Source organism: Marmota marmota, unplaced genomic scaffold (genome assembly GCF_001458135.2).
Source record: "Marmota marmota marmota unplaced genomic scaffold, marMar, whole genome shotgun sequence".
NCBI classification, from domain to species: domain Eukaryota; kingdom Metazoa; phylum Chordata; class Mammalia; order Rodentia; family Sciuridae; genus Marmota; species Marmota marmota.
This window is the reverse complement of record NW_026000075.1, coordinates 4,260,667-4,288,094: the sequence shown is the minus strand read 5'-3', so window position 1 is coordinate 4,288,094 and position 27,428 is coordinate 4,260,667. Positions and strand designations below refer to the sequence as shown.

Genomic DNA, 27,428 nt, shown 5'->3' with positions numbered 1-27,428 from the left:
GGGGGGGGGGGGGGATGGGAATAAACTAACTGGCTCCTCCAGCAAAAAGAAGGCAAAACACCATAATACTTTATTCACCAAACCATGAGATAGAAAAGGCACAGGGGGGAAGGACTGGGAATGCCTCTAAATTGGCTCTGAACCACATGAAGAGCATCTCCTTCCCCCATCCTCAACCAAGAAGTTTTGCTACTTCCTTCTCCTGCCCGGCTGTTGGGTCAGCTCCCTCCACTGCCTTGAAAACCATTTCACCATGCCCACCATCCCTACTTCCCTCCTCTTGCCTCCGTCCTGATAAGGTGAATAAACATCCATAACAGACATTGTTAACTTCTTTGTCTCAACTTTTGCAGTAATGGAGACACCACAAGCTCCTCAAGGAGCTCACTTCATCTTCCACCACCCAGTCAAGCTCCTCACTTGCTTAACTCACGCCTCCTCTTTTAACTTAAGTGCATCCTTCTGTCTGTCTTCTGGTGCCTTGAAATGCAATTAGTCAGCATCTTCATAAACACCCTTGCTGAAGATAGGGACCAATCACCTCCTTGGACTCAACTTCTCCTAAACAAAGTATGGAGTTTATGGAAAGGAGTTGGCAAAATGAGAAATGAATGATATCCATTGGTTTATTATCATGATCATATTATCTACAGTAATTCTTATTCCAACAATAGCACCTTAAACAGTGCATGATATATATGTATAACAATATTCTATAGCAACATTTAATTATGTATATTTACATAAGTATTTAACAAATATTTACCAAATATTTAAGAATGAAAGTTAGGAAAGAAAAATGAGGGGAAAAAAGAATAAAGGCCTTTCTTGACCTATATGTAAGTAGTAAACAAGTACTGCCAACATTTCCCACTCTGTTTTTTTTTCTTTTTTTTTAATTGATTTTATTTTTTAAAATACATGACAAAGGAATGCATTACAATTCTTATTACACATATAGAGCACAATTTTTCATATCTTTGTATATAAAGTCCAACATTTCCCACGTTGAAAGCTACATCTTTAAAAGGAGAGCGCTGTCTTCAAATTTGGATCCCCCATATTATCTTGAAGAGTACAAATCTCACAAGGACAGAAGCTAAACTTCAGGATAGTTTGCTGAGGAAAGACCACAAAGTAGAATGATAGATGCCAAGTTTATGTCATTTAAAGGATAATTTTTCTCCTTCTATTAGGGAAGAGAAAAATTGAGTATAAAAAATGAAAATGCTCCTGTACACCAGTCAGGCCCTTTCCTGGTATCATTGAGTGTATTCTATGCTATGTTTATTCACCATCTGAATTGGTAGGTATGGCTCAGCAAAGCATGATAAAGAGTAAGACAGAGGAGAATATTCAAAAAGAGGTGTCACTGCAAGGGATAGTTTCAACTTGCCTGGCATTTCCCATTCATAAATGCTAGATTTATGTAAAACGGATGTCACTGGGAGTGCTCTCTTGCTTGCATTTTGAATCCTGCCACCTAATTTGTTAACATATGGGCTGCGAGTTGGACAGTTTGTGCTTAGGAACTGAAATATGTATCAAGCATAAGAAAAACAGGATGGCCGTGATCTTGATGCAGAACATGTTGCCATCTATTGTTTGTCAGAGGAAAAGGGATGCAAATTTCAGAACCTAAATGAATAAGATGAATCAGTATCTGGATGGCATTCATCACAGGAACATTCCAACGGAAGTGGTGAAATAGGACAATCCATCAAGGTGCAAAAAATAAAAAGGGAAGGAAGGAAAAACAATTTTAGTTTTTTGAATGACATAACCACAGAAGTTTGGAGATAAGTTTTATTTGAAATAAGAGATTTGAAGGTAGAAATGCTTACGGCACTTCACCAGAACAATGATCTTAAGTTTGGGGCTTTGCAGACTCTTAAGTAATGAGCTGTCTGGAATTCATTAAGTAGGTGGAAATCGCTTTTGAATGTGTGCTGAAAACCAGAGATATTGAATTGTCCTTTACCGTTTAAGGCAAATCTTCCTAAATGCTTCAAAAGAAGCTCCTGCAGATGTGGAGGTTGTTTCAAGAATATAAGTCTCATGAGGACAGAGTTGTATGTTTTTTTAATCTACCATCTCCCTGGTGCCTAAAACCATGCCTGGAACACAGTAGGTATTCAGCAAACAGTGTGCAGATGATTTAGTAAGACTTACATAGCAGGGAGTAAAACTAGGGGATCCTTGAACTTGTGAAAGAAAAAAGAAGGATATGAATGGAAAAATGAAAAGAGGGAAGAGGGGAAGGAGGAAAAGAAAAAAGAGAAAGTAGAAAGGGAGGGGAAAAGCGAAGAAAGAAGAGAGGTGGAGAAAGGACCGAATATGTTAGTGAATAAAAGAAGTAATGCACTAAATAATGTGCAATCCAATCTTTCAAAATACCACCACATTATCTGATCGACACTTTCAACCCTTCAAGAATTAATTCTACCCCACTTATGATTGCTACTCGCAGTCTCTGAAAGCTCAGATTTACCATGCTTTGAATTATGAAACAAATTGCTCTAAAGCAGGAAAACAAATAAAACAGCAGCACATAAATCTTAATTGTAATACATTCACGTGTGCTTTTCAAATTTAAAATATGTCTTTGAAAAACACAGTTAAAATAATTATCTGCTAATGAAGAGAAGAAGAGAGAAAACTCAAATCACTAACATACGGGATGAAAAAGGCAATATCACAACAGACACTACAGAAATACAGAAGATAATTAGAAAGTATTTTGAAACCCTATATTCTAATAAAATAGAAGACAGTGAAGACATCGATAAATTTCTTAAGTCATATGAGCTGCCCAGATTGAGTCAGGAAGACACATACAATTTAAACAGACCAATAACAAAGGAAGAAATAGAAGAAGCCATCAAAAGACTACCAACCAAAAAAAGCCCTGGACCAGATGGGTATACAGCGGAGTTTTACAAAACCTTCAAAGAAGAATTAATACCAATACTTTTCAAGCTATTTCAAGAAATAGAAAAAGAAGGAGCTCTTCCAAATTCATTCTATGAGGCCAACATCACCCTGATCCCGAAACCAGACAAAGACACTTCAAAGAAAGAAAACTACAGACCAATATCTCTAATGAACATAGATGCAAAAATTCTCAATAAAATCCTGGTGAATCGAATACAAAAGCATATCAAAAAAATTGTGCACCATGATCAAGTAGGATTCATCCCTGGGATGCAAGGTTGGTTCAATATACGGAAATCAATAAATATTATTCACCACATCAATAGACTTAAAGATAAGAACCATATGATCGTCTCGATAGATGCAGAAAAAGCATTCGACAAAGTACAGCATCCTTTTATGTTTGAAACACTAGAAAAACTGGGGATAACAGGAACTTACCTCAACATTGTAAAAGCTATATATGCTAAGCCTCAGGCTAGCATNACATATAAGAGTTTGTGAGGGGAAAGGGGGAAAAAAAAAAAACAAGGGAGAGAATTAAACAACAGCAGATGGGGTAGAGAGGGGAGATGAGAGGGAAGGGGAGGGGGGATAGTAGGGGATAGGAAAGGTAGCAGAATACAACAGTCACTAATATGGTATTATGTAAAAATGTGGATGTGTAACCGATGTGATTCTGCAACTTGTATTTGGGGTAAAAAATGGGAGTTCATAACCCACTTGAATCAAATGTATGGAAGATGATATGTCATGAGCTTTGTAATGTTTTGAACAACCAATTAAAAAAAAATTATTATCTGGTAGAACCAGTTATGTGAAGCTCAGTTTGGGAAGTAAGTTTATGCCGGCTCTTGTTTCTTTATATGAAGAGCTTCTCATTTTCATCTTCCGTCTTATAACTTCAGGGTATCACCTTTTTCTTGTCAATGATGACTATCAACCAAGGGTGTTTCTTAAAAAATAAACTTTTATTACAGGTTGAAGCTGGAATGTCCCCCAAAAGACTCATGTGTTGAAGGCTTGGTTCCCCAGTGCAGTAATGGTCAGATGTGGGGGCTTTATAGAAGCCATTGGATCATGAGGGATCTGGCCTAATCAGTGGATTAATCCATTGATGGATTCATAATTTAATGGCATTATTGGAAGGTGATGCAAACTTTGAAGAGGGGGGGTTAATTGAAGAAAGTAGATCACCAGTGGTGTGTGTTTAAAGGGTATGTCATATCCCTGGACCCTTCTGTGCGCTCACGCTCTCTTCCCCACCCCACCCCCTACACCCCTTCCTGGTTACCATAAAGTATGCAGATCTGCTTTACCATACCCTCTCCACCATGATGCTATGCCTCATCACAGGCTAAAAGCAATGTCGCAAGCCAATCATTGACTGAAACTTCAAGCCAAAATAAACTGTTCCTCCTTTATTTTTTAAAATACTTTTAATTGTAGATGGACACATACCTTAATTTTATTTATTCATTTTTATGTGGTGCCCAGGATTGAACCGAGGACCTCACACGTGCTAGGCAAGTGCTTATCTCGGAGCTACAACCCCAGCCCCAAACCCTTCCTCTTTTAAGTTGCTTTTCTTAGATATTTTGTTACAGCAATAGAAATAGTCGGTTCTTATACACGCAAGTTTGTTTTCATACAAGTGGAATATTCACAATTTTGTTCTTATACAATGGAATATTCACCTAAAATGTAAAGCTTTCTTTTAAATGCTAATATCCTGAAATGAGTTTCTTCAGGCTAGAATGAGAAGTCTCTGCTCCAGCTATCTTTCTTCTATAGTTTTTTTTTTCCTGGTTATTGATAATTATAAGAATCAGTTAAAAGCATGATCTAAAAAGTGGGGCTGGGGGTATAACTCAGTGGTAGAGCCCTCACTCAACATATATTATGTCTGGGTTTGATCCCCAGCCCTACAAGAGAAAAATAGACAAGTAAGTAAGTACATTTGTTCCTTAGTACCAAGTTCTTCACTAAACACTGATAATGAATCATCATCTTGCCTTGTTATCCCCAAGTGTCCCGAAGAATAGGCAGTTTTGCTGATGCCCTAACCTGGCTGCAGAGTTGATGGATTTCTCACAAGGCAGAGACAGAACCACACCCAGCAAATCCAATCTGTTCATGGGCTGGATCCGCCCTTTGTTTTCATAGTGGCTATCAGAAATAATGAACTGCCACTCTGAGTCTTTTCTCTGCACTTCCAGAAGTAACTTTTCCTCACAATATGAAGCTTCTGCTCATGATAAAGGGCCTCATGATATTGTCAAAGGAATTAGATCATAAACATACAAGCTGTGGAAGGAAAACCAAGGAGACCAAATAATGCTTCACCTTTTGTGTTTCCTTCTCTGCTCAAACTGATCTGCAGGCAAAAGAGAAGTTTTATTCTGGGAATATTTTTTCAGGAATTCTACAAAAGGGCACTCTCTCTCTCCCACATGGCACCCCACATCCTAAAAGAGCTTCCTCTGGTGATTTGCCAATAATTAAATGTCTTTCACAAAGGAAAAGTAATTAAAGAAAACTAACTTTAATATGTATATACTGTGGCAAGTGCTAGACACTTTTCACATGAATACAACAGTAAGAGGTAAACATCATTGCCCCCATTTAAACCAGAGGAAATAGAGAATTGAAAGGAGCAGAACATTCTCCCAGGTTCAAATAGCTGGAAGGGGTAGAGTACACTTCTTAACCCAGACCTGACCTAATAAGTTATTCCATTCTGTACCACAGAGCAAAGTCATATGATGAGCTCATGCTAAGAAAGACATGACTAGTATATAACTTTTCCATAAATATCAGGTCTTAGTAGGAAAAAATAGAAAATAATACTTGGTAACTATAATAGGAAACTGTAACCCTCTGAAGAAGAACAGAGTATACAGAAAGAAACTTGGGGCAACAAAGACACCTGTATCCCAAGTTCTCTCTGAATACTTCTGAAACCTCAGGTATGATCAAAGTAGAAATTCTTCTGCCAACTAGCACTACCAAGTGGCGATCAAATTGAGTTCCCCAAGAACTGTAACAAGGCAGGTAAATCCTGAAGTTGATGTTTTGTTAGCTTCCGGAAAACCAAAAAATCATGGCAAGTTTAATGTGGTTGGGATTGCCCTATGCCCAAATAAGAGGGAAAGGATAAAGCACAGGGACCTAACCCAGACCAATCTGGCCTCTTGAGTCTTCACAGAGCTGTCCAGTAGAACTTTCTGCAATGTTGGAAATAGACTTCATCTGCTCTATCTAGTAGAGTAGCCACTAGTCTCCTGTAGCTACTGAGCACTTGAAATGTAGCTAGCACTACTGAGGAACTGAATTCACTATTTATTTAATTGTGTCATTAAGTTGAAATAGCCACATTGGACAGATTAGATTTCCTGGCCATATGGAAGTACCTCACCATGACATCTTCCCTCATGTGTTGATCACCCAGCTTCAACCTAAGCCAGACACAGACCCAAAAGCTCAGCCTGAAGTAGACCTGGGTTGACAAAGTATCATTAAAAAGGAAAGATGTATGACTGTACCTTTTTCCCCCACCTCCTCACCATCACTTATTGTTGTGTGCATTCTTTTTTTTTTTTTTTTTTGGTGCTGGGGATTGAACCCAGGGCCTTGTGCATTCAAGGCAAGCACTCTACCAACTGAGCTATATCCCCAGCCCCCTGTATTCTCAATAGCTGCCATTCTGACTGGAGTGAGATGAAATCTTAGAGTAGTTCTGATTTGCATTTCTCTAATTGCTAGAGATGCTGAGCATTTTTTCATATATTTGTTGATTGATTGTATATCATCGTCTGAGAAGTGTCTCTTCAGTTCCTTGGCCCATTTATTGATTAGGTTATTTGTTTTTTTGGTGTTTAACTTTTTGAGTTCTTTGTATACCCTAGAGATTAGTGCTCTATCTGATGTGTGAGTGATAAAGATTTGCTCCCAAGATGTAGGCTCTCTATTCACCTCACTGGTTGTTTCTTTTGAAAGAAGAAACTTGTTAGTTTGATTCCATCCCATTTATTGATTCTTGATTTTAATTTTTGCACCGCAGAAGTCTTATTAAGGAAGTTGGGGCCTAATCCCACATGATGGAGATTAGGGCCTACTTTTTCTTCTATTAGACGCAGGGTCTCTGGATGTATTCTGCCTGCTCCAGTACTCAGCAATGAGGCACAAACAGGGTGATTTCCTTGAGGAACCCTGGGGTTCTGGCTAAATTCAGAAAGATTGGGGTGGAAGGACTAAAATGACCTCTGGAGATGTGTGAGTAGGAGTTGAATGTCAACCTGAAAGTTTACTGGGGGGTGGGGGAGAATGGTATCCTTTCAGGTGATCCAGAACTAGCAGAATAAGTATTCAAGAAAAGTCATATGTAAAGAAGGCCCAGAGTGGACCCTTGACAGATCACCTCTCTGGCCCTGGCTCTGCACTTGATAGGGTCTTTAAAAAAAACTGTTATGTTAAATTGTGGTCATTAGGGTGCACTCTAATCCAATATAACTATCATAAGTGGAAATGTGGACACAAATGGGTACATAAGGAAAGCCATGTAAAGACAGAAAAGATAGCCAACTACCACCCAAGGAGAGAAGCCTCAGAAGAGACCAACCCTGCTGACACCCTGAGCTCAGACTCCCAGCCTCCAGAGAAAATAAACCTCTGTTGTTTAACCCATCCCCTCTGTGGTCCTTTGTTTTAGAAGCCTTAGCAACTACTACAAGTGTGTCTGCAAGAAACAAGCCCAGAGGGTGAGTAGAAAACTGATCCATGAAGGATTTTTATGTCACACTAAGAATTTCAAATGCATATTGTATCTATATATGTGACTGCATGACCAATATGATTCTGCAACCTGTACACTCAGAAAAACGAGAAATTATATCCATCTGATTCAAACATATGATATTCAAGGTCATTATACTGTCATGTGTAACTAATTAAAACAAAATTTTTAAAAATTTTTAAAAAATAAAATTAAAAAAAAAAGAATTTCAAATGCATCTTAACCCTTGTTAAAACAAGGGTTAAAAACCTTGTAGGGTTTTAGGCAGGGAAGTGGAATGATGTGATTTGCATTGTTTTAAGTTTATTGCTTGTGTTGACCTTGTCCTTAGTCACTTGCTCATATTTGGCTTGCTAGTCTCCAGTCTTGGTTATGACTTGATTTTACCCCATGGTGGAAAGTACAGCTATAATAGAATAGACAGTTATACTTTAAGTCTCTGATGTTTGCCACAGGTCAGTAGACAACCCTATCTTAACATGTTTTAAAAGCCTGTGCTTGCTGCATGTGGGTCAAACATGATTATTTTGTATTCACTGAATAAAATTCCCTAAGTGCCTATGTGACTCCAAGGTAGAAAGAGTTCGTCAAAAGGGGAGGGGCATTAACTCTTTCAGGTCACTAGGGTACCATTTAATGCATTATTGCAAATGCACTTTTGAATAAATAGCAGGTTGTAAGAGGAATTGAGACAATTAGCCTCCTTAAGCTGACTTAAAAAAAAAAAAAAAACCTAAAAGAAGCAGCCCTGAGCCATATGCAGGATAACTATGATGCAATGAGGCTTTAAAATAAAAATAGACCAGAAAAATTATATGCAAATTAGTGTTGTCATTTTAGGAGTCAGTTTGCTTATTCCAAAATTCTTTGTAGTTGCTTGATATACTTTAGAAGCCCTTCTTTTCAATCTGCCTTCAGAAATGGCTGATGAGACCCTACCCACACCCCAGTCCTTGGGTCTCACTGAGAATTCAGTCTAAAGTCAATATAAGGGAGAATCTGCTCCATCTGAAGAGAAAAGAGCTCACTGTGGCACTTCCTAGAAGTTATGAGAATCAGGCTTTTGAGAGGATGGAAGACCTTCACCTAAGGGTGCCGCCTATCACCTGCACTTGGATATTCTCCTTGAAGAATAATGAACGCTTATATGTACTTCACATCTTCAGTATTGTGTTGATTTCTTAATTTTTGTAATTGACATGACTCAGGAAGGGCCAGGTGCTGAGGAAGAGATGGAAGGATATAAAGATGTTACCTGAACAACAAGATCATGGATATGCTGTAGCACACATGTGCCTGCTGAGAGGGCAAAGCCTACTCTCTATGTATCCTTTACTTTCAGCCAGAACCCAATGCTCTCAACTGGTGCTTTTCTAGTTCCTTGACTTTGACTTTTCCTTCATACACTTTCCTCCAAATATGATTATTTTTCTCCCTTTGCATGATTAAGACTTGCCTCTTCTCTCAGGCTGGTTCTACTAATTCCTTTGTTAAGTCTTCTCTAATCTCCTCAGTAAGAAATAACCCAGGCTATTTTCCTAAATAGCCTCTCCTTTGCCCATAAAGCAAGGTCATCCTTCTGATAAAGGATGAGTTCCCTAAAGTGATGATCTATGTGCCATAGATTTTGGTATCCACCAATTCCTAAAACAATGACTGGCATGAGGCATTAAAGACTTTGAATCGGTCAATTGAGAAAGAAAGAAAAGCACGGAATGTCTTCTAATGTAACCTAATTTAGGGCATGAAGGACATGAACAAACTGTGATAGCATAAGATCAAGATCTAAAAGGAAAGAAGCACACCAAAAAGCTGTGAAGTCGTGAGGAAATAGCCTCACACAATTCTGAGTCAGAAAGGCAGACATAGACCAAGACATCTGAAAAACAAAACCAACTGTTCAGGCACAGAACACAGAAATAAAGGAATCTTTGATGACAAAGCCAGTTGTTGTTTCAGGGCCAAGTCTCTTTGCCATCTTGAAGACATGAGAGAAGTAAGTTGACTTCTAAATTCCATTTTTATATGATGGCTATTTACTTAGAAAATATTTCCCCATATAAATTATATTAAAGTGTTAAGTTATCTAGACAGCTTATAGTTCTATTTAACTCATAATATACCTGAAGGATACAACAAATGGAACTAGTAAAATACAATTGAAAACCACTTATAAAATTTAAAAAATGCTTTGAAAAAATAAGGAAAGACTTCTACTTTGGACTAACATGAACATGGTGAAAGCTCACTGTGTCTCCCATGAATCACAAGCAAAATATTCTGAGGGAAGAATAACCAATTACCTGAGAACTTAGAGAATTCAATAACAGCATGTGAATTGAGTAGAAAAATCAAAACTTGAGGAATGACCAATATGGTGTTGAGTACTTTAGAGTTTGTTGTTGGTGGTGGTGGTGGTGGTGGTATTTTGTTTTTTGTTTTGTTTTTCTGTCTCCTATATGCCCTTAAACACTAAGGCAGACTGAAACACAGAACTACCTAAGTTTAGATAGAAAAAAAATCTCCACGAGTAACCTCTTTTTTAGCTAGAGAACTGGAGATTAGAGTAGGAGCCTATGTGATGCAGAATGGGCAAAATTCTGATTTTTTTTTCTCTTTTCATTCTCCTAGTCTTGTCCTGAGGAAAAATCCAATTACAAGGCTGCACTCCTGTGGTGACAGTAGTAGGTAGGCAAGCACCTAAAACCCTGGAGTGGAAGAAAATAAAAACATTACTTGGACTGAATATATGTGGAAATGATGCTGCTGTGCTCTGAACTTGCACAAGGGAATTCCCCATCATTTTTCCTTGTTTTCTCTTGACGTTTTCCTCTGAGTCATACTTGGACAAGAGAAATGTACAAAAGTGCACAGAAGGTAAAAACCTAGACTTATAGACAGGGCTGTAGGAAAAAGGGGTCTCAGGTTGGAGAACACAAGGTAAATAGTAGAGACAAAGGAAATGAGGAAAAGATGCAGTGACATGTATAAGGTTCTGGGTTCCTCCATAAGCTGAGCACACAGAAGTGATCCAAAGTGGAATACCAATAACTTTGAAAATGTGCCCAGAGTATAGAACAGACTAGGTCTCAGGCTAGTCCCTGGGGGAATACAAGCCAAACACACAGGAATAGTACCAACAAGGCTTGTAGACTCAGTGATGTCTGAATCACAGCCCACAGAAGGTAAATTGGAATTCCTGGTCTAAATTGAAACAGACTGACTGCTGGTTTTATCCAGAGGAATTTAACAGGATCAGAGCCATAGAGTCATCTAACATAATATTCAAATTTTCCAGGGCAAAATCTAACATTAAAAAAATAACCAAAAAAACTCCAACAATTCTCTAAGACAAGAGATAGTCCATCAACACTAATGTTTATGACTAAATGTTGTAATTAATAAACAAAAACTTTATTTCTTTTTTTACTTTTATTTTTTGGTACTGGGGATTGAACTCAGGAGTACTTTAACCCTGAGCTATATACCCAGTCCTTTTTTTTTTGGGGGGGTGGGGGGGCGGGCGGAGGGGAGAGACACAGTCTCACTAAGTAGCAGAGGTCTCACTAAATACTGAGGCTAGCCTCAAATTTGTAATCCTGCCTTAGCCTCCCAAGTGGCTGGCATCACAGACATCTGCCACCGTTCCCAACTCAAACAAGAACTTCAAAGCAGCTATTAGAAGCAGATCTATTAAGGAAAGGCAAACCCTCTTGAAATAAATTAGAAAATAAGACATGCCTATCAAGGAAATAAAAACTATAAAAACTAAAGAAAAAAATTTATAACTAAAAAATACTTTAAAATACAATATTAATGAGATGGGCCCAATGGTAAAATAGAGATGATAGAGTAAAGAGTGAAGCAACTTTAACATAGACCCATAGAAATTATCCAATCTGAACAACAGAGACAAAAGAGAGAGATTTGTGAAACAACCTCAATATTTCAACATCCAGGTTATGGAGTACCAAAAGGAGAAAAGATAGAGATTAGTGCAGAAAAAACATTTGAATAGTGCCTAAAGTTTCCCTAGACTGAATGAAAGACTTAAATTTACGTATTCAAGGTTGGTAAACACTAACTGAATAAACTCAAAGAAAAACGCTCAGACATCATAATCCAATTGTTGAAACCATTTTTCAAGGAAAAAGCTCTGTAATAACAGAGTTATACAACCCATTAAATATAGGAGAACAAAGTAGCAAATGATTAAAGATTTCTCATCAGAAATCATGGAGAATGAAGTACAATTGAATATTTATTAAATACTGAAATAAAAGGACTGCCAACCTAGAGTCTAATATCCAGAGAAAATATCCTTCATGAATGAAAGAAATGGGGTGGAGACATACTCAAACAAAGAAAACTAATAAACTCATAATCAACACATCTACTCTAAAATACCATGGAAAGTGGTTCAAGCAGCAGAGAACTGTTAACAGAAGGAATCTTGGAATTTCAGGAACAAAGAGAGAGTAACATAAATGGTAAATATCTAGGCAAATTTAATGAACTATACTTCTCTTGTGTTCTTAAAAATATATGTGACTGTTAGAAGCAAAAATGGTAACTTCCTGAAAAGGTTTAAAATTATGTAGCTATAGGTCATATAAAACAAAAGAAGAGACATTAAAGGAATCTATTTGGTTTTAAGGTTTCTATATTTGACTTGAAGTGGTAAAATATTAATTTTAAATTGACCATTAAAAGTTAGTTCTGTCAGTTATAATCTCTGGAGCAAGTACTATAAAAATATAGACAAGTTTAGTCAAAGATCAATAGATAAATTCAAATAGAAAACAAAAAATAAAAATTCAAATAATTCAACAGTAGTCAAGAAAGGGAAAATTTAAATAGAGGGGGTGGGATAAACAGTAACAAAAATAAAAATCAGAAAGCCTAAATCCTACATATCAACAATTACATTGAAAGAAAATAGTAATTTAGCAATGAATCTATAAAAATTATAAGAGTAGATAAAACATTACATTTATAGGGTAAAGCTAAAATGATGGAAAAAGATTATCATGGAAACACTATTCAAGAGAGAGCTAGGAGGGCTATATTGAATTAAAACAAAAAAGATTTTAGAGCATGCAAAACTATCAAGGATAAAGAACATCACATAACTTACCAGAAAGGTAACAATTTTAAATTTGTTTGCACCTGAATGCAATCATGAAAAGCACACAAAACAAAAGCTAATGGAACCAAAAGAAACAGAAAAATCCACATTTATATTAAGAACCTCCCAACACTTCTATCCACTTCTATTTCAATAATCAATAGAATTAATAGACATAAAATCAGAAAAATATAGAGGAACTGAACAACACTATGACCAAGTGTACCTAATTGTACTTCACCCACAGCGCCAGAATACATTTGTTTTCAAGAGCACATGGAACTTATGCAAAGAGAGACTATATTGCATCTTGTCCAAAAAACTTTAACAAATTTAAAAGAATTGAAATCATATAAAATATGTTCTCTGATCACAATGGAATGAAATTGGAAATCAATAGCACAAATACTTGGAAAAAAAATCCCCAAATGTTTGGAAATTAAACAACATACTTCTAAATAACTCATCGGTCAATAAAAGTCTAATGGAAATTAGAAAATATTTTTTTAGTTGTAGATGGACACAATACCTTTATTTTATTTATTTATCTTTATGTGGTCCTGAGGATGGAACCCAGTGTTTCATATGTGTGAGGCAAGCACTCTGCCACTGAGCCACAATCCCAGCCCTAGAAAATATTTTTCACTGAATGAAAATACAACATTTCAAAATGTGTTGGATGCAGGTGAAGCTGTGCTAAGAAATAAATTTTATGGTGTTTATGGCTAATATTAGAAAAGAATAATTATTTCAAGTTATTAAGGTATACTTCTACTTAAAAAACTAGAAAATAAGAGCAAACTAAACCCCAAGCAAGTAGAAGAAATTATTACAATATCAAAAATCAATAAAAATTAAAAAATGAAACCAAAAGTTGGTCCTATTTTTAACAAGTCAAAAAATTGATGTCTCTATTCTGACGAACTAATTTCAAAAGAATAAATAGGTACAATTATTAATATTAAGAATGAAAGAGGATATGTCCCCACAAATCTTGAAAACATCAAAAGGATTATAAAGGAATGCTTAAAAAAAAAATCACTTCATAGCTATGAATTCAACAATGGGAATGAGAACAATTCCTTTCTAAAGATTCAAATGACACAAAATCTACCGAAGAAAAAATAAGTAGCCTGGATAGTGCAATATACTGGAAAAAAATTGATTCATAATTAAAATTCTTCCAACAAAGAAAACCCCATATCCAAATACTTTCTCTGGTGAATTCTAAAACTAAATGGAGAATGAATAATATTACAATAAATGATTAACTCAAACTGCATTGTAGGTCCAAAACCATCATAAAACTTGAAGACATGAAAATTTTAATGACCTTGAGTTAAGCAAAGGGAGTTCTTAGATACAGCACAAAAAGCATTATCCATAAGAAAAAAAATGGGTAAATCAGTCTTCATCAATACTAAAAATTAGCGGAGCATTGTGGCCCACACCTGTAATCCCAGCAGTTCAGGAAGCTTTGGCAGGAGGATCTCAAGTTCAAAGCCAGCCTCAACAACTTATCGAGGACCTAAGCAACTCCGTGAGACCCTATCTCAAAATAAAAAAAATAAAATAAAAAGGGTTGAGGATGTGGCTCAGTGGTTAAGCACTCCTGCGTTCAATCCCTAGTGCCAAAAAAAAAAAGAAAAAAAAATATGTAAAATGAAAAACATTATTAAAAGAATGAAAATACAAAGCTAAAGACTAGGAGAAAATATTTGTATAACATAACTGAAATATGACTTGCTTGGGGAATATATAAAGAACACTTCAAGCCAGAAGCGGTGGTGCAAGCCTGTAATCCCAGCAGCTGGAGAGACTAAGACAGGAGGATCACAAGTTCAAAGCCAGCCTCAGCAAAAGTGAAGCACTAAGCAACACTTCAAACTCCACGAGAAAACAAAAAATGGGGGAAAGACTTGAGCAGATATTTTACCAAAGAAGACGAGCTAATGACTGGAAAAAAAAATAAATGGAAAGTATTGAACGTTAGGGAAATGCAATCTGAAACTACAATAAGACACCACTGAAATACTAACAGAATTTTTTTTTAAGCCACTGATATTCTTATAAATTGGTAGTGGGAATGCACAATGGTATAGCCACTTTGCAAAACACTTTAGCAGATTCTCATAAAGCTAAATATACACTTGCCATATGACTCAGAGTCAGCAGTTCCACCACTATTTTATACACAAGAGAATTGAAAACTTACACACACACACACACACACAATTTGACTGAGATGTTTCTAGCTGCATTTTATATCACCCCAAACTGGAAACTACTTAAATGTCCACTGGATAAATGGATAAACAACTGGAAGATTCATACAGTGAAATGGCAGTTAAAAAAAAAAGGAATGAACTATTTGTACATACTTATAAAATAATATAAATGAATCTTAAATGCACTCTCCTATGGAAAAGTCTAAACTCAAAAAAAAAATCTAAACTTATATTGTATGGTTCCATTTATTTGACACTCTGGAAAGGGTCAGAGACAAAATCAGAGGTAGGGATAGGGTTTTAAAATGAACTATAGCAGGAGGGAATGTCAGGGGACAAGAGAATTCTTCCATATCCTGATTAGGCTAGTGGATAAGTAATTTCTTTTTTGTGTTTGTCTAAAGATAGATAGATAGATAGATAGATAGATAGATAGATAGATAGACAGATAGATAGATAGAAAATACCCAGGATATATTGATACCAGGGATATATTTTGATATCAAGGATTGAACCTTGTGGCACTTAACCACTGAGCCATATCCCCAACCCCTTCTATTTTTTATTTTGAGACAGGGACTTGCTAAGTTGCTTAGAGCTTCTCTAAATTGCTGAAGCTGGCTTTGAACCAGAGGTCCTCCTGCCTCAGCCTCTTGAGTCATTAGGATTACAGGGAGCACCACCAGGCCCAGATAAAGTTATAAATTTAAAAATAAAATATAATGAATTAAAGATGAAATAAATGTTTTTCAAATTTTTTGAATGAATAAGATAATTGATTTTTCTTTTTAATTAATTGATTTTTTTTAGCTTTTTATGTTTGGCAAACGTGTGTCCAATTACATGTTACAGTATGTTGGTCTCATTTAGAAACATAATATTCTGTTATTTAAAGAAGAGTTTGTTTCTGCTACCTTTTAATAGGCTTTGGTGTGGAAAACCATGTAACTGAGGGTCTAATTTGTGTTCAAGATTCCATGAACACAATCTCCTAGAATGAATTAAAAATACTTCTTCAGTAGCTGTTTTAGGTCAAAAGCTCTAAAAAAATTGACATTCTTAACAAATCTTTAGTATAAAACTTTAATTCACAAATCAAACTAATAAATCAGATACCAGTTTGGGTCGAATTATATCATTTTGGGGTAAGATCTTGCAAAAACTCACAGGTTTGATAAACCATGAAAGAGACCTGATAAAAATGCATTTGAAGTTATTTCACATGGCTTTAACTAGGCAGCAAAACTGAAAGGGGAAAATGAAAACATGAAGCCTCTCATTGAGCTGTACACAGATATGAAAAAGAGTACCTCAAATGAATGTAGAAAGTCATAACCAGCCCTGGAAAACAAAGAGATAAAGTAGAAAATATTTGGGGGAGAAAAATTATATAACTGAAATTGCCACTGGAGCTTTCTCCTTCTCCTTCTCCTTCTCCTTCTCCTTCTCCTTCTCCTTCTTCTTCTTCTTTAATTAGCAGACTAAACTTAAAGAGGAATCTATTCTTTTCCTTAAATCAAAGCTACAGGTTGAAAGGCTAGTCTTTTTTCAGAAGTTCTTAAAAAGTGACTGGCAGGTAGGTCAAAAGGAAAGTGTTTGCTTACTTGCTATCCCTTCATCAGGTCCATGGATTCCACTCTGGACTTGTCACCCTTCATTGTGTGATTAGAAGTCACTGGCCCCAGGGAGTTCTTCTGTGGCTCCATTATCCTGATAGGTTCATTTAGCCCATTGAGTATGCACACATGGTACGATCTTCAAATGTCCAGTTCATAAGTATAACACAACAGCTACCACTCAGAGAGGGCTATTCATTCATTGTTCATGTAACACATACATTTTGAGCTGCTTTTATGTATGTAGCCTCTGCTAAGAGTGAGAGGGATGATGATGAACTCAGGCTGTTTCTGGTTTTGTGAGCTGTAGTCTCATGTGGAAAAGACATATTATAAAATAATTGCATAAATGATTATTAATTGTGGTATACGCTCTAAAAAAAAAATGGCCCAGGGTGACCTGAAACCATGTAACTGAGGGTCTAATTTGTCTTCAAGATCCAAAATTCCCTGGAAGAAGTAACATTTGACAAAATTTAAATATTTGAACTGGGACTTGTAGAGGGAAACAGGTGAAAGAAGGCGAAAAGGAGAAATAAAAAAGGAGGAAACAGGCTGGGGTTGTGGCTCATGGGTAGAGTGTTTGCCCAGCACATGTGAGGCAGTGGGTTTGATCCTCAGCACCACATAAAAATAAATAAACAAAACAAAGTTATTTTTGTCTATCTACAACCAAAAAAAAAAAAAAGGAGGAAGCAGAGGAGAGTAAGGACCAAGAAGCTGACCTATGCTATCTTATTGTATATGCAAAATGGGAACTTGACTTTAGTCAGAGGAAATGGGCTTCTAACTCAGCTTTGTCATCTAATTGCTATGTAATTTGGGGCAATTCACTTAATCTTTTTTATCCTCAATATATACATCTATAGAATAATAGTCCTATAAATTTTTAAATGTTATAAACACCATCACTTAACATAGTCCCTGGCACAGAAAAGATGTTTCACTATTTTTTAATGGATTCAGTCATGATTTCTGCCAAGTTTTGCAGGGGCATGAGGAATGCAGCATTAAAAGACCAAGCATATAATTTCTACTTTCTGCTCTCCCTGGTTCTCAGCTTCCACGTAAGATTTTCTTCAGCTGAGAGCTAGCTCATCCCCAACCCCTTCCCTCCTTTCTCCTTAGGAGGTTGATATACAGTTCAGAAATGGAAATAGGATCAAAAAAGTGCCACAAAACAGAGTTCTTTAAAGAAAATAAACTTCTTTCTGGAGATATTCTTATAATTTCAGATTTCCCCAAGCCTTATACATCTAGCTGCTCTGGATCTTTAATATTAGAGACTTATTTCTCAAGAAGAGAAGAGAGTATATCTTCTACAATGCATAATTTTTTCTACAATTAAATTAAGGATGCAGGGTAGGTGCTAGCAGAAGATCTCAGTTACAGACAAGCTTTGCAAAAACTCAGCTGAGGTTTTGCTATGGGAATACAAACTTCATGGTCCATGTTCCCCTATCCAAATGTCATCTGGAAAAACTCACAGTCGTGACAAGACTGAATGACATATTTACTTCCACTGGCCAAACTTGCAAAATTCCACGGAACACAGGCCACAGCCCAGAGAAGCCTCCAGTGAATGGATAAGACAATGAAAAAGCTACTGGTTTTATAAGATAGATGTATTCCCTTTATGTCATCTCAGGAATGGCATTAATCTTTTAACTTTGTATAAAAGATCCAAAATTGCTTTTTGAGTGAGGACTATTTCACAAGGATTCCAGAGAGGTAAAGCCTTTCACCTCTAGCTGCCCAGACAAAATCAGTAGTGCCTGAAATTTACTACCATTTAAAAACCAAGTATTGACCTATGTGAAATGAAAGGTTACTGAATATAATGCCACACAGGCAGGTTTCAGCATCTCAGGGTGACTTTTGGCCAACAATGCAAACGGAACAGCTGAAAGACACTAAAAGAGTTAAAACCACCACCCTGGCTGGGCATTTATTTTTAAAACAAACCTAAGAAGGAAATTTGGCAGGCCACAATTACAAAGTAGATGAACAGAGAAGGATTATTTGATCTTTCAGAGGTCACATGACTCACTGTCCAGGGACCAGCTGTGCTTACACTTTCTAAAACGTTTAATGCATGAGACCCCCATGCACGCCCATTCACACCCACACCACACACACATGCACAGAACAACCTTTGTTGTTTTCATCTTGGTGAATCTTTCTCTGAAGATTCTCACAGTCACATTCAGACTCTTCTGAATTGTAAGGGTGACATTTCAGCTATTATATTATCAAGAAGAATGAATCAGGGAAAAAGGAAGCTAAATGCCCATCTTGATCTTTTATCATCTTCCTGGAAGGGGGGTTTCTACATCCACATTGTAACTTTGCATCAAAGGACACCCATGCTTATCTCAATAGGTGGGTGCTGCTCCAAGAAAGACCAAGTACAATGGGAAAGCATTGAACCAGCACTGTACTCAGACTCACTCCTGTTCCTCTCTTAAACTGCTTTTTGAACTAAAACAAAAACTGGAGAGTGTCATTTAAAGGATTCCCTACTGTTCTTATAATAGGCCTCTAAAGGTTAAAGCTTTAAAGAATAATGACTTACTTATTCTGATGATGGAAGTGTCTTCATCCAAAAATACTATAATTGTAATTTTTGTACAAACCATGATAGATGATGGATGGATAGATAGATAGATAAGAGAGAGGGAGGGAGGAAAGGAAATTTGAAGATCACTTACAGACATACAAAGTATATCCTATACACATATAGACTTAAATATATATACATTTTTATTTATGTTGCCCTTTTTCTAGACTGAACGTCTTGATCTAGGAAACCTCTCCACTCTGAGTTGGTTCCACCTTAGAAACATAACTCCTTTAGGAATATTTTCTTAATTTTTTATTAACTTTTCTCCTATGGAAATTACATATACTTTTTCAATTGCTTAATTTGATTAATATTCTTCAAAATCTGTGGCATAACCTAAAAGTACCAGGGAGTAATGCTGCAAAGATACCAGATTTTTATGATGGACTTCACAGGAGAAAAGCTGTTGCTGTAGATGCCAACTGATGCCTGAAGCTTATAGGTTAGTGTGCCAAATAATAACTGAAATAGGCAAAAACAGTCTCAAAACTCATCAATTATTCTTTGTATGCTACATTTCCAAATCTGTATATGAAACCTGGATTGTAATCACTCCATCATTTATATTTTAACCGTAATTTATCTCTCCTCACACCCTTCTAGCAATACTCTATTCTCCCACCAGCATAGATGCCAAAATCGGTAACACCAGTGATACCCTCTGAATATAAATAAATAAATAAAATATAGTATCTTCCTCCCGTTTTCATCAGATTGATTGAATATCAGCTATGTTAAACCCTATACTTAATATTTTGCCTGAATTATAGAAGACAATCAATAAAGGTATGTATCGAATGAGTCAGCGAAAGAGAGTGGAAGAATGAATGAGAGCAATGGACAGATGGATGTTCCTGAGATCTCTGGAAATAGAGTAGATAATAAGCTTGTTGATGCTGACTAGCAGGAAAGCATTTTGGGAGAAATCAAAGTTAGTATCAAAGACAAAGGACATGGCCCACATTTATCCCAGGATCCCTACTAGCTGATGGCTTTCCCTGTTCAAGCAATGGAACTTATAAAATAGATAAAAATTATCCTAGCAATCTTGTGCAATCCCTAAACCTAGTAAAATTTGAGCACATCCTAAATTAAGATTACTTTGAGCATGATCTGAATGACTTCTCAAACTTAATTGCTATCCAGTGCCCGAACCTCCCACAAGTAGATTACAGAACTATTTAAGTCTACCATATCATTACAACAGGTAAATCCCAAGTAAGGATTCAGCATGTTCAGAGGTGGGGCATTTAGGAAATGATTGGATCGTGGGGGCTCCAACTTATCAGTGGATTAATCTATTGATGGATTCATAATTTGAATTTGTATTAGTTCTTCTCTAAATGTTTGGTAGAATTCAGCAGTGAAGCTATCTGGGCCTGGGCATTAATTGCTATGAATTGCCTTCTCAGTACTTGCTTTTGCTGTATCTGACAAGTTTTGGTATGTTGTATCTCCATTTTCATTTGTTTCAAAAAGATTTTAACTTCTGGGCTGGGATGTGGCTCAAGCTGTAGCGCGCTTGCCTGGAATGCGTGCGGCCCGGGTTCGATCCTCAGCACCACATACAAAGATGTTGTGTCCGCCGATAACTAAAAAAATAAATATTAAAATTCTTTCTCTCTCTCTCTCTCCCTCTCTCACTCTCTCTTAAAAAAAAAAGATTTTAATTTCCTTCTTAGTTTTTTTCTTTGATCCATTGATTTTTTTTCCTAAAGTACGTTGTTTGATTTCCATGTATTTGCATAGTTTTCAAAGTCTTTCTTTTTTCAAGTTTTATTGCATTATGGTTGGAAAGAACATTTATACAATTTCAGTTGTGTCTCAATTTATTGAGTTGTTTTTAACCTTGTTTAAATTTTTGGCGTACCTCATGATCTATCCTGGAGAATGTTCTATGTACAGTTGAGAAGAAACATCTTTTAGTTTGAATAACGCTCTTTAGTATTTCTCTTTTTAATTAATTAATTTATTTGTTATAATTAGATATACATGACAGCAGAATGCATTTTGATTCATAGTACACAAATGGAGCACATTTTTTCATTTCTCTAGTTGTACACAAAGTAGAGTCACACCATTCATGTCATCATACATGTACCTAGGGTAATGATGTTCGTCTCATTCCACCATCTTTCCTACCCCCAGGACCCTTCCCCTCCTCTCCCCGCCCTTTGCCCTATTCAAAATTCTTCCATTCCTCCCATGCCCCTCCCCCATTATGATCAGCATCCACTTATCAGAGAAAATATTTGGCCTTTGTTTTGTTTGGGGTTTTTTTTGGAATTGGCTTACTTTACTTAGCTTGATATTCTCCAACCCCATCCATTTACCTGCAAATGCCATGATTTTATTCTCTATTAATGCTGAGTAATATTCCATTATGTATATATATCACAGTTTATTTATCCATTTATCTATTGAAGGACATCTATGTTGGTTCCACAGTTTAGCTACTGTGAATTGTGCTGCTATAAATGTTGATGTGGCTGTGTCACTGTAGTATGCTGTTTTTAAGTCCTTTGGGTATAAACTGAGGAATGGGATAGCTGGGTCAAATAGTGGTTCCATTCCCAGTTTTCTAAGGAATCTCTATACTGCTTTCCAGAGTGGTTGCAGCATTTTGCAGTCCCACCAGCAATGTATGAGTGTGCTTTTTTCCCCTCACATCCTTGCCAACACTTATTGTTGCTTGCATTCTTGATAACTGCCATTCTGACTGGAATGAAATGAAATCTTGGAGTAGTTTTGATTTTCATTTCTCTAATTACTAGCAAAGTTGAATTTTTTTTCAAATATTTGTTGATCAATTGTATGTCTTCTTCTGAGAAGTGTCTGTTCAGTTCCTTAGCACATTTATTGATTAGGTTATTTGGGGTTTGTTTGGTGTTAAGTTTTCTGAGTTCTTTATTTCCTGGAGATTAGTGCTCTACCTGATGTGCCTGTAGTAAAAATTTGCTAATATTCTGTAGGTTCTCTCTTCACCTCATTGATTATTTTTTTGCTGAGAAAAAGTATTTTAATTTTAATCCTTCTCATTTATTGATTCTTGATTTTATTTCTTGCACTTTAGGAGTCTTTTTAAAGAAGTTGGGGCCTAATCTGAGATGATAAAGATTTGGGCCTCCTTTTTCTTCTATTAGGCACAAAGTCTCTGGTCTAATTCTTAAGTCCTTGATCCATTTTGAGTTGAATTTTGTGCATGGTGAAAGATGGGGGCTTAATTTCATTTTGTTGCATAAGGATTTCTTGTTTTCCCAGCACCATTTGCTGAAGAGGATATTTTTTCTCCAATATATGTTTTTGATGCCTTTGTTTAGTATGAGATAACTGTATTTATGTGGGTTTGCTCTGTGTCCTCTATTCTATACCATTGGTTGACCAGTCTATTTTGGTGCCAATAGGATGCTGTTTTGTTACTATTGCTATGTAGTATAGTTTAAGTTCTGGTATAGCGATGCCACTGCTTCACTCTTCCTGCTAAGGATTGCTTTGGCTATTCTAGGTCTCTTACTTTCCAGATGAATTTCATGATTGCTATTTCTATTTCTATGAAAAATATCATTGGGATTTTGATCAGAATTGCATTAAATCTGTATAGTGCATTTGGAAGTTTGGTCATTTTGACAATATTAATTCTGCCTATCCAAGAACAAGGTAGATCTTTCCATCTTCTAATGTCTTCTTTAATTTATTTCTTTAGAATTCTGTAGTTTTCATCGTGGAGGTCTTTCACCTCCTTTTTTAGGTTGATTCCCAAATATTTTTGTTTTTTGAGGCTATTGTAAATGGGGTAGTTTTCCTAATTTCTCTTTCAGAGGATTCATCACTGATGTACAGAAATGCATTTGATTTATGGGTGTTGATTTTATATCCTGCTACTTCATTTATTAGTTCTAGAAGTTTTCTAGTGGAATTTTTCAGATCCTCTAAGTATAGAATCATGTTGTTGGCAAATAGTGATAGTTGGAGTTCTTCCTTTCCTATTTGTATCACTTTAGTTTCTTTCATCTCTCTAATTGCTCTGGATAGTGTTTCAAGGACTATGTTTAACAGAAGTAGTGAAAGAGGACAACCTTGTCTTGTTCCAATTTTCAGAGGAAATGCTTTCAAGTTTTCCCCATTTAGAATGATGTTGACCTGGGGCTTAGCCCAGATGGCCTTTACAATGTTGAGATATGTTCTGTTATCCCTAGGTTTTCTAGTGTTTTAAACATGAAGAGGTGCTGTGTTTTGTCAAATGCTTTTTCTCCATCTATTGAGATGAACATATGATTCTTATCTTTAAGTCTATTGATGTGATAAATTATATTTGTTGATTTCCATATGTTGAAACAAACTTGCATCCCTGGGGTAAATTCCACTTGATCATAGTGCACTCTTTTTAATTTGTTTTTTATTTGATTTGCCAGAATTTTATTGAGATTTTTTGCATCTGTGTTCATTAGAGATTTGTCTGAAGTTTTCTTTCTTTGATGTGTCTTTGTCTGGTTTTGGAATCAGGGTGATACTAGCCTCATAGAAAGAGTTTGGAAGTGTTCCCCTGTTTTCTATTTCATGGAATAATTTGAGGAATATTGCTATTAGTTCTTCTTTAAAGGTCTTGTAGAACTCAGGTATATAGCCATCTGGTCTTGGCTTTTCTTGGTTGATAGGCTTTTGAAGGCATCTTCTATTTCATTGCCTGAAATTGATCTGTTTTTCTTGTGTATATAATTTGGATTCAGTTTGGGCAAATCATATGACTCTAGAAATTTATCAATGCCTTTGATATTTTCTATCTTATGAGTACAAATTTTCAAAATAATTTCTAATTATCTTCTTATTTCTTTAGTGTCTGTTGTGATATTTCCTTTTCAACACAGATTTCAATAATTTGAGTTTTCTCTCTCCTTCTCTTCATTATCATGGCTAAGGGTTTATCAATTTTAATTAGTTTTAAAAAGAACCAACTTTTTGTTTTGTCAATTTTTTTAATTGTTTCTTTTGTTTCAATTTCATTGATTTCAGCTCTGATTTTAATTATTTCCTGTCTAATTTTAGTGTTGATTTGTTCTTCTTTTTATAGGGCTTTGAGATATAATGTTAGATCATTTATCTGTGGACTTTTTCTTCTTTTAAGGAATGAACTCCATGCAATGAACTTTCCTCTTAGTACTGCCTTCATAGTGTCCCAGAGGTGGATATGTTATATCAATGTTCTCATTTACCTCTATGAATTTTTTAATCTCCTCTCTGATGTCTTTTGCTATCCATTGTTCATTCAATAGCACATTATTTAGTCTCTAGGTGTTAGAGTAGCTTCTATTTTTTATGTTATCATTGATTTCTAATTTTATTTTATTATGATCTGATAGAATGCAGGATAGTATCTCTACATTTTTGTATTTGCTAAGCGTTGCTTTGTGACATAACATAGGATCTATTTTAGATCTTCTGAGAAAAAAGTATATTCACTTGTTGATGGATGAAATATTCTATATATGGCCGTTATGTCTAAATTTTATGTATGGCTGTTATGTATAAATTATTGATTTATTATTGAGTTCTATAATTTCTTTGTTTAGTTTTTGTTTAGATCTATCCAGTGGTGAAAGAGGTGTGTTAAAGTCACCCAGTATTATTGTGTTGAGGTCTATTTGACTCTTAAAATTAGGAAGAGTTTGTTTGAAGAGCATAGATGCTCCATTATTTGGGCATATATATTTATAATTGTTATGTCTTATTGATGTATGGTTCCCTTAAGCAGTATGAAATGTCCTTCTTTATCCCTTTTGACTAACTTTGGTCTGAAGTCTACTTTATCAGATATGAGGATGGAAACCCCTGCTTCTTTGCACAGTCCATGTGAGTGGTATGTATTTTTCCAACCTTTCACCTTTATTTTATAGATATCTTTTCCTATAAGGTGAGTCTTTTGAAGGCAGCATATTGTTGGTGTTTTTTTTAATCCAATCTGCCAGTCTATGTCTTTTGATTGATGAGTTTAGGCTATTAACATTCAGGGTTATTATTGGGAAATGGATTGTATTCCTGGTCATTTTGGTTTATTTTTGTTTTTTAACTTGACTTGGTTTCTTAGTATTTCTTATAGGATAGAGCTAATGGTGATAAATTCTAGTAGCTTTTTGTCTAGCAGTATTGTGTAGTTGCTGGATGAAATGTTCTATAGATATCTATTAGGTCATTTGGTCTTTGTTTCTGTTTTCCTGAAGTTCATTTTCTTGAAGTATATTCAGTTCCACTCTACTGTTTCTTTGTGAATGATCTGTCCATTGCTGAACATATGTTGTTAAAGTCCCCTACCATCATTTCGTAGGAGTCTTTCTCTTCCTTTTAGGTCTGTTAATATTTGCTTTATATATTTGGGCATTCTGATATCAGATGACACAGATTTAGAATTGTTATTTTCTCTTACTGAATTGACCCCCTTTTATCATTATTTAATGGCCTTTCCTGTCTCTTTAACTGCTTTTTATCTACAGTCTATTTTTTCTAATATAAGCCTGGCTATTCCTGCTTTCTTTTGAATTTGATTTTCATAGAATATCATGTTCCACCCTTTCACTTTCAGTCTGTGTCCTTGGAAGTGAGGATAGTTTCTTGTAAGCAACATAGAATTAGGTCTTATTGTTCTTAAAAGTTGGGTCTTATTCTCATCATTCAGTAACTGTTTCCTTTAATTGGAGAATTTAATCAATTTATGTTTAAGATAATTATAGATGGGCAAGGTCTTACTATTGTCATTTTGTAACTTGTTTTCTACTTTGTTGTAGCTACCTTCTTCCTTTCTCTCTCTTAATAGGCTTTCTCTATGGTTAAGTGATTTGTTCTAATAGTGTTTTGACTCCTTGCTTTACTATTTTGCAGGTATCCATTATTGGTTTTTGCTTTGTGGTTACCATGAACCTTACAAAAATATATTTTTTGATTATAACAAGCTATTTTTCAATGATAGCAGCTTAACATTGATTATAAAGCTGAGGGGGAAGAGGAAAAATAAGAGAAAAATATTTTAAAAATTTTTAAACATGCACTCCATTTCTCCCCACATTTTGAAATTCTGAAATACTATTTTACATCTTTTTATATCATCTTTATCTTATCATCTTTATCTTTATCTTTAGTTATTGTAAATTTTTATCCTCTCATGTTTTCTTTATTTTTATTAATGTCTGTTTATTTTAGTTTGAAGAAAACCCTTTAGTATTTCTTGTAGGATAGATCTAATGGAGATAAATTCTAGTAGTTTTGTTTGTCTGGGAATGTCTGTCTCCCTTTCACTTCTAAAGAATGGCTTTTCTGAGTACAACTTCTTGGTTAGCAGTTTTTATACTTCAGCATTGTGAAAATTAATCTCATTCTTTCCGGGCCTGAAAGATTTCTGCTGAGAAATCTGCTGTTAGGCAAATTGGAACACTCTTATGTGTTGATTCTTTTCTCTTACTGTTCTGAAAATCCATTCTTTGTCCATCTTGGTTGCAAAATATCTTGCAGTAGATCTGGTTAAGTCTGAAACTTGTGACCTTTGACCTTCCTGCATCTGAAGTTGTATATCCTTCTCTAGGTTTGGGAAGCTTTCTGTTAAGATCTACTTGAATCAGCTTTCCTCCCCATTGACATTCTCAGGCCACTCCTGAATCCCAGTAAAATGTATTTGCTCTCCGAATACTGTCTCAAGGCCTCCTTCATCCATTTTCATTCTTTTATCTTTATTCTCCTTTATGTATTATCAGATAGCCTTTGAGCTCACTAATTTTTCTTCTGTTTGATCCATTGAGATATTGATGTCTTCTATCAGGTTTTCCATTTCATTTGGTGTAATTTTCAATTTAAATATTTGCTTGATTTTCAAAAATAACTTCAAACTCTCTGATAGGTCTCTTAGATAAAGTACTGAATTGTTTCTCTGAGTTTTCTTGAATTACATTGAGTTTCCATAAAACAACCCTTTTAAATTCTCTGTCCAAGAGTTTGTACATATCAAATCACTTTATAGTTGATTTCTGGTGCTTCATTTTGTGTGTTATTTAAGGTCACGGTCCTCTGAAAATTCTTCACGCTTGTTGGTAAATGATAGCATTGCACACTGAAGGTTTAAGTA

The 27,428-nt window shown here is 35.6% G+C and overlaps 1 long non-coding RNA gene across 1 annotated transcript in view; it reads right to left on the bottom strand.

Annotated features, from left to right (window-relative positions):
- Window positions 1-7,767: 7,767 nt before the first annotated feature.
- LOC125620054 overlaps window positions 7,768-27,428 on the bottom strand; it is a 41,999-nt gene continuing 22,338 nt past the window's right edge. The window contains exon 3 of the long non-coding RNA XR_007351642.1: window positions 7,768-8,135. This is a non-coding gene — a long non-coding RNA (uncharacterized LOC125620054). The remainder of the gene's footprint in view (window positions 8,136-27,428) is intronic.